General features: G+C 47.4%; 1 non-coding gene across 1 annotated transcript; it reads right to left on the bottom strand.

Moving 5' to 3' along the window:
* Positions 1-723: 723 nt before the first annotated feature.
* Positions 724-830, bottom strand: LOC117795811. Its single transcript, XR_004619971.1, has one exon. It is a non-coding gene; the product is annotated as a U6 spliceosomal RNA (small nuclear RNA).
* Positions 831-8,051: the final 7,221 nt, after the last annotated feature.

Genomic DNA, 8,051 nt, shown 5'->3' on the forward strand with positions numbered 1-8,051 from the left:
TCTTGTTTGACAAGATGTTCCAGGCTTATCTTGTCTGTTGTATTTCCTGTCCCAGGCATAGAATCAGCCATTTCTCAGAAGAGCCCAGTTTCCTTTTAGTGGGAAATGGCATTTGGAGACGTCAGTTAAGGTATTTGAGGTGTTTATTTCTATTGCATTAGTCATTATTTATTGGTCTTTTCAGCAGAAAAAGTTAGGAAATATTTACGTTTAAACTACATCATGAATGTAGTAGAAACTGCTTTTAGGCAGCAGGCGTGAGCACTGGGAGCCGAGTGGGGTGGAAGGGCCGCAGTGACCCCCGGGCTGAGGGCAGACAGACCCATCAGCCTACCCACCTCAAAATAGCCGCAAGCCCTAGCTGACCCACGGGCGATTTACAACCAGGCACAGGTACCAAAAAAGGAAAATTCCACACATCCCCATACCTTCTCACTCCCCACCTTAACTACAGCCCCCCGCACTGCCTCCTGGCAGAGTCTCTCCCTTGCTTTCCTGCCCACTGCTCCCTTGTATTCAATGAACTTCGATCTCCTTCGCTCTGCCTTGGGTGAATCCTTTCACTGCCCGCGCCACCGGCCTCCACGCGATAGGGTTACCCCACACTGAATTCATAGTGACTTTTCCAATTAATATTCAGGATGACAGAATTTCTACCTACTCTCCTCCTATTTCCATCTCAAAAAAAGAGCTCCCGTTCTCAATAACACCAACTTGATCACTCCTCACGGGAGAGTTACCATTAATTTGCATGTCATCTGTACCCAGGGACCATGCCAATCCTCTCCGTGTGGTTCTAAATTTAGTATATGTGCTGCCGAAGGGAGAACATGTAATCTTTATGATCTTTACCAATCTGAAAGGTGAAAATCGTATCTCATTCTAATTCGAGTTTGCATTTCTTTGGTAATTAACGAGGCTGGGGGTGTGTGTTTTCATTATAGGCAAGTCCCTGGTTTAAGCCTTTGTGAAATTACTGATATTCTCCGCTACAGCGTTTCCCAAACTTTGGTCACCGCGTAGTATGTTTTTCCCGATTAACCAATGCCCCGTGCTTCTGTTCCCTGACTGGATTACTAGTTACTGAGCCCCCTCTTAAGCAGTCGCATATGGGCATGCTACACCTACTTGTAAACTTCGCTAGTGCACCAGCAGAAGCACATCACTTTGAACCAAGCAGATTCCACCTGAAATCATCTCATGGACCACCCACCTGGGGGTGAGCGCCACCCTCGGGGAATACCTGCCCTACGGGCCTTCTGGGACAGAGTCAAAGTGTCCATAGCTCTTCCGTGGGAAAGACCATGTTCGGAGGAAAGCCAGACCCCGTGCCGCCCTCAGTTGGTGCTAGGGGCCGCTGCACCCTAAGGGTGACGTGCTTCACCATCTGGGTGGGAGGCACAACCCGGGGCTGGACTTGCAGTGCTGCAGTGGGCCACCTGGTTTCTTGGGGAGACCACATCACCCCGCTAGACCTCAGTTTCCTCATCTGTAAAATGGGGCAATCGGAGCAAATGATTTGAAATGCCTTCCAGGCTTGAAGGCGAGGTTTGTAACCCCTTCTGTGTTTGTGCACTGAGACCTCCCAGTTCAGAAGTGAGAACACCACTCCCTTAGAGCCACCCATTTTCTCCCAGCTGGCTCCCGGGTCAGGACTGGCGGTGGGTGGTCCCTGTCTGCACCAGCAGGCCTCTCTGTGGTGTCACTGACAGAGGACTAACACCTAAGAAGCTTACAAGCACGGGGAGCACCAACGGGTACTGCAGAGTTAGGGCAGCCCTGGAGGAGCCGAGGTTAGGGCAATGCGGGCTGTGTGATCATCACAAGAGGGTGAGACTTGCTATCAGGTCACTGGGGGGCGGGCAGAGCCCAGCAGGAGAGGGCGTCGTGAAGGCCGGGAGAGACAATGCACAGAACCCAGAAGCCCAGATCGCGCCCTGCTTCCAGCAGCTGGGTCCAGATCAGCGAGGATCGGGAGAGTGTGCTCGATGTGTGCGCGCGCGTGTGGAGTGTGGAGACTGGAAAAGCAGAAAAGCACAGTGGTTTTGAACCAGAGAGCCTGGGCTTGACTACCACCCTTGCCCCTTCCTAGCTGTGTGTTCTCGGACAAGTCACTTAATGACCTCTGCCTTAGTTCCCTCCCGTGTAAAATGAGGAGCATAGTATTACCAACTTCACAAGATAGTGACAAGCCTTAAAAGGGTTAACACATGAAAAATGCGTGGTCATAAGCATTAGCTTCCGTGTCTAAGAGAGAGAGGAAAACAGGAAGAGGGTGAAGGAGAAAGGGCAAGTTAATCAAGGCTACTTCTCCAGTGAGGTGGGGGTGAGGCGGGTAGGGGAGTGATCTCCAGCCCTGCGTTCCAGGAAGAAAATGGGATACACACCGGTGGGCTTTTCTCACGGTGGGCTTTTCTCACGGAGCTAAGGAGAAAAACAAACAGAAAAACTGCCTGGAGGTATTTTGTTACTCAGATAGGGCCCAGAACTGAGGCTCCTGACCTCACGCAACAAGGTGTATCTCGCTAAGAAAAACGACACATTGTTCAGTGGCATGTGCACCTGATGTTATCTGTTTGAGGCAGAGGCTGAGTTGCCAGATTCTTCTGTGGAGACCAGCATGCAGCTCAGAGGGGTGCAAATTGCACTTAATCTTAGGGACAGTCGTAGTGACTGACTGTGGGCTGCACCACCTGGGAAAGCAACAGGTAAATCTGAGAGTGTGCCATTTGCTCAGACAGTTACAAGTGCAGAGAAAACCATAAATCGCTCTGCACAGTGGGTCAGGTAACCTGCTTGCGGCCTTAAGCTCAGTTCCAAATGGTTAGTGCTGGGGTCAGCCAAGCATCCCGAGATCAACAGATACTTAGGACCTGGCATTGGTAATCCTTTCCAGATAGCACGCCCACTAAAAATACCACCGCCAAAGGAAGGAGTTTTCTTCACACCAGAGCAGATCCTGAGATCAATAGCAACATTTACTTTTTTTTTTAATGCTTAAAACAAACAAACAAACAAACAAAACCTTCTGGTAATTTCCTTGAAGCAGTGTGTGCGTGTGTGTGCGTGTGTGTGCGTGTGTACACGTGTGTGTACGTGTCTGTGATGTCTAAAGAGACAACCTCCCTTTTGGCCCCTTTCCTAAAATACCAGAGAAGGCTTGAGTCCTGTCCAGTCTTCAACTGTTCCGCTGGGGCTCTTCCCTGCCCTGGGGCATTCCCCTCAGAGACTGGCCAGAGCCTCAGCACGAAAGCTCACATGCCCACAGAGTCAGCAGGAGAGACCCGGAGGCATCGAGGCGTTCCTTCCTACCTCCTCAATATTTCCCCTATGCTGCCTGGTGACTGAAATTCCTTCCACTAGTTCAGGCCTTATGTTCCACACCAAGAGACAGCGAGCTATTCCGTATGGGTCCAGGAGTAAATATTTTGGGCTTTTGGCCTTACAGTCCCTGTCCCAGCAACACAACTCTCCTCATATAGCTAGAAAGCAGCCACAGATAATACACAGTGAAAGAGCATAGCTGTGTTCCAGTAAAGCTTTATTACGGAAGCAGGAGCCAGACTTGCACTGCCAGCTGGAAGTTGCCGACCCCTTGTCCTACATTTGCCGAGAAGGGCAGTGGGATGTGGTAGGGAGAGCTACATTTATAGGGTGGCTCCCACGTGCCAGGCGCTGTGCTAGCCAGCACTGTCATACTTGGGACTTCATTTAGTCCTCACAAAAGTCACGATGTAGAAGGTACAATCAATACCCCCATTGTATTTTTTTAAATCTAATATATTTTATTTTTAAGTAAGCGCTACCAGACATGGGACTTGAACTCATGACCCCAATATCAAGAGTCACATGCTCTCCTGACTGAGCCAGCCAGGTACCCATTTTATAGCTAAGAAAATTGAGGCTCGGTTGAGATTGCTCAGCTGATGTCAGCAGAATCTGAACCCCGGTATGCAAAGTTCCAAAGCCCGTGTTCTTTGTACAGAAACAAAGATGCGCAGATTGCTGGAGCCAGGCGGGCCTCAGAGCTCACCAACCCCAACATCCTCATTTTACAGAGAGGAAATGGGGGTAGGAGGGGGAGAAAAGACTAAGACGGACTTGTCTTCTTTCTCCAATGTGTACAGGAGTGGCCCTCATGCCCTAATACTGTCACCTGGGCATGGCCTCTCTCCTCGTGAGTAAGTGGTTGTCAGCAGAGTCTCTCCCTCAGGGCAATACCAAACTCCCTCCTTCCATGCTCCTGCCCTATCTTCTGCTGAACATCTAGTAATATGTCACAGAAACAGCTAATTTTTTTTTTCCTCACTGGAAGAACTCTATTTATTGTAGTATTGGTTTTGGAGGTTTGAATTAACTGGACAACTTTATGTTGTGAATAACAGAAACTCAACTCAAATTGGCTTAAAAAAATAAAAGTCATTTATTGGCTCACGAAACCGAACAGTTTAGAGGTGGAGCTAACCTCAGGTGGGTCTTGATATAGGCTCAAACAATGTGCCCAGAAGCTGACTTCTCTGTTGGTTTCTCATCATCCTTAGTATTGGTTTAATCTCAGGCGTGTTCTCCCTCATGGTGGCAAAATGGCTGCCAGGAACTCTTGACGTTACATCTTCCCTTATTTGCCTGCTTCCCCCAAAGAAGGGGCTCTTCTATGCCAGAACCCCAGCAATCATTTCCTTGCATCACATTGGCTTGAGCTAACTACATCACTGCATCCAGGGGTCGGGATGTTCTGTCTTAAGCTAATCAGAATCCATCCCTGGAACTGGGGATGGAGTTAATTATACCTAAAACACATGGCTGAGAACCAGGAATAGGTTAATATCCCCAGACAAGTCAGGATGATGTTGGCAGGAGAAGAGGGGTTGGCAAACAAGAATGTCTGCTCCGGGTTGAACTCAGGGTCCTCAAAGTGCTCTTCCATTACCAAGAGTTCACGATTCCATTCTATTTCTTCCTCCTCCAGGCAGAGGAGGCTGATTTTGCAAACACCACCCCTCTCTTTGCTTCTTGGAGATAAGGGTGGGCGTCCTCTGTCATCTGCCTGGTGCCCAGGCCGTGCGAGGATGGCCCCCAGGGTGAATATGGGGCAGCTGTGCTCCTCGGGGGCACTTCTTGGTGGCCAAGCCCATGTCCAAAAGCGCCAGTGCTCAACCCACTAGAGAAGGGTGTTGAAATATTTTAAGTAGAGGAAGCAGCTTTGAAAATAGCCACTAAGCCCCAGGGCAAACACAAACTGATGCCAGAGAAGAAAGCAGGACCGAGTGCTTATTTCATGAACTCAGTGGTGTCTTGGCACAGTTTTTATGCTTTTTGGGGTGTCCCTGCCCAGAAGCCCTCTCAGAGGCGGTCAGGAGGCAATCAGCAAATTATTAAGCTTGCAGCCTTTTTCAGAGTTCTCATTAGCGAGTGATACATTAGTGTCACCACAGGCCATCTTTGCTGTCTGCCAAAAAAACGTGTGATACTTAGAGGCACGGCCCTGGTTCCAATTTACGAGAAGCAGGTAGAAGCTGCTGACCCATCTGTCGTCCTTCCTATGGAGGGGTGCGGAGGGAGGGGTGCGGAGGGACGGGTGCGGAGTCTCTTGGATTCCTTATGGTCCAAGGACGAAGACCTACAAGAGTTACTAGTACAACTGCGGGTCATCTGTGGAAACAGAGGGGAGGTATTAAAGCCTGTGGCCTCACGTTCCTCTGTGGAGGCCATTTGGTTGTGATGCATTTATGTTGGCTGTCCTACACTGTTTCACTGTGTGTTTGCCAGACTCAAAAAGACAAATATCTTATGGTTCCACCTACATGAGTTGAGAGAAGCAGACTCCCCGCTGAGCAGGGAGCCCAACACGGGACTTGATCCCAGGCCCCTGGGGTCATGACCTGAGCCAAAAGGCAGACACTTAACTGACTGAGCCACCCACAGGCCCCTCACAGTCAATGTTCTTAACATCTAGTCCTTAATCTTAATCACAGGAGCGTTGCTCTGGCAAACTCAGTGGGTTAAAAGCCAAAATCAGGGCAATTCCACTCCCAGATGTTTATTCCCAGAAGAACTGAAAGCAGGGACTCAAACAGAAGGTTGGACGCCAACGTTCGTAGCAACATGATTCACAATAGCCAAAAAGCGGAAACAGCCCGAATACCCACCAACAGATGAATGGATAAATAAAATGCAGTTTCTCCATGCAATGGAATGTTATTCAGCCATTAAAAAGAAAGAGATTCTGGAACATGCTGCCACAAGGATGAACCTTGGAAGTGTTAGACTGAATGACATAAGCCAGACTCAAAAGGACAAATATTGTATGGTTCCACTCACATGAGTTATCTAGAATAGGCAAATTTATAGAGACAGAAAGTAGAAAAGAGATTTTTCCCAAGGGAAAAGGGGTCTTGTGTAATGGGTACAGAGTTTCTGTTTGGGATGGTGCAAAAGTTCTGGAGATGGATGGTGGTGACGGTTGCACAACCTTGTGAATGTACTGAGTGCCACTGAATTGTACACTGGAAATGGTTAAAATGACAAATTTATATTATGTGTGTTTTACTACAATTAAAAAAAATTAGGTCAAAGTTAGGGGCAAAATCTAAGTAGGGGTCTGTTAGCTCCATTCTGTCTCATAAATCACCTCAGCCCCGTCCCAAACTCAACTGGTGTTTAGAATCTGTGTCTTTAGGGGCGCCTGGGTGGCTCAGTGGGTTAAGTGTCTGCCTTCCGCTCAGATCATGATCCCAGGGTCCTGGGATCGAGCCCCATGTTGGGCTCCCTGCTCAGCGGGGAGTCTGCTTCTCCCTCTGCCCCTCCCCCTGCTCATGCTTGCTCTCTCTCCCTCATTCTCTCTCAAATAAAGAAATAAAATCTTAAAAAAAAAGAAAGAAAACAGTGCCTTTGGCCAGTAGAAAGTTTGACTCCAGGCAGTATCCAGTTGATAAGAACTATGGTGCATATGCTGCTTTATAGCAGGTTGGGAAGTTAGCCGTGACACTGAAGGTCACACCCAGAGGTGTGAATAAATAAGACGTCCACATTGTTCAAACATTAAACATGAAAGGCAGTAAAAAGTCTTCCTCTTACACTTTCCCCATCCACTCACCTCCCATGTCTTACAACAGGTGAGTCTGTTTTTAGTTTCTTGTTTTTCCTTCTAGAAAAATGTTAGGCGTATACAAGCTATTATGGATATATGTTATTTTTCCCCTCTATTTTTTTTGTGTATTTTTTGTTTTTTATTTGAAGTCTAGTATAGGGGTGCCTGGGTGGCTCAGTCAGTTAAGTGTGCAACTCTTGATTTTAGCTTGGGTCATGATCTCGGGGTTGTGAGATAGAGCCCTGTGTTGGGCTCTGCCCTGGGTATGGAGCTTGCCTTGGGATTCTCTCTCCCTCTGCCCTTCCCCCTTCCTCCCTCTCTTAAAAAAAAAAAAAAAAAAGAATTCCAGTATAGTTAACATACAGTATCAAATTAGTTTCAGGTGTACAATACAGTAATTCAACAGTTCTCTACATGGCTCAGTGCTCGTCATGACAAGTGCGTTCCTTAACCCCCATCGCCTATTCCCCCATCCCCAACCCACCTTCCCTCTGGTAACCATCAGTTTGTTTTCTATAGTTGAGTCTGTTTCTTCGTTTCTCTCTCTCTCTCTTTTTCCTTTCCTCATTTGTTTTGTTTCTTAAATTTCACATATGAATGAAATCATATATCTGTCTTTCTCTGACCGACTTATTTTGCTTAACATTATACTCTCTAGCTCCATCCATGTCATTACAAATGGCAAGATTCATTCTTTTTCTGCCTGAATAATATTCCATTACATATATTACATTACAAGAGGGTTCCTTTTCCTCCACATCCATGTCAACACTTGTTTCTTGTGTTTTTGATTTTAGCCATTCTGACAGGTGGGAGGTGATATCTCATTGTAGTTTTGATTTGCAGTTCCCTGATGATGAGTGATGTCGAGCATCTTTTCATGTGTCTGTTGGCCATCTGGTGTCTTCTTTGGAGAAATGTGTTTATATCTTCTGCTCATTTTTAAATCGGATTGTTTGTT

Source organism: Ailuropoda melanoleuca, chromosome 13 (assembly GCF_002007445.2).
Source record: "Ailuropoda melanoleuca isolate Jingjing chromosome 13, ASM200744v2, whole genome shotgun sequence".
Taxonomy (NCBI): domain Eukaryota; kingdom Metazoa; phylum Chordata; class Mammalia; order Carnivora; family Ursidae; genus Ailuropoda; species Ailuropoda melanoleuca.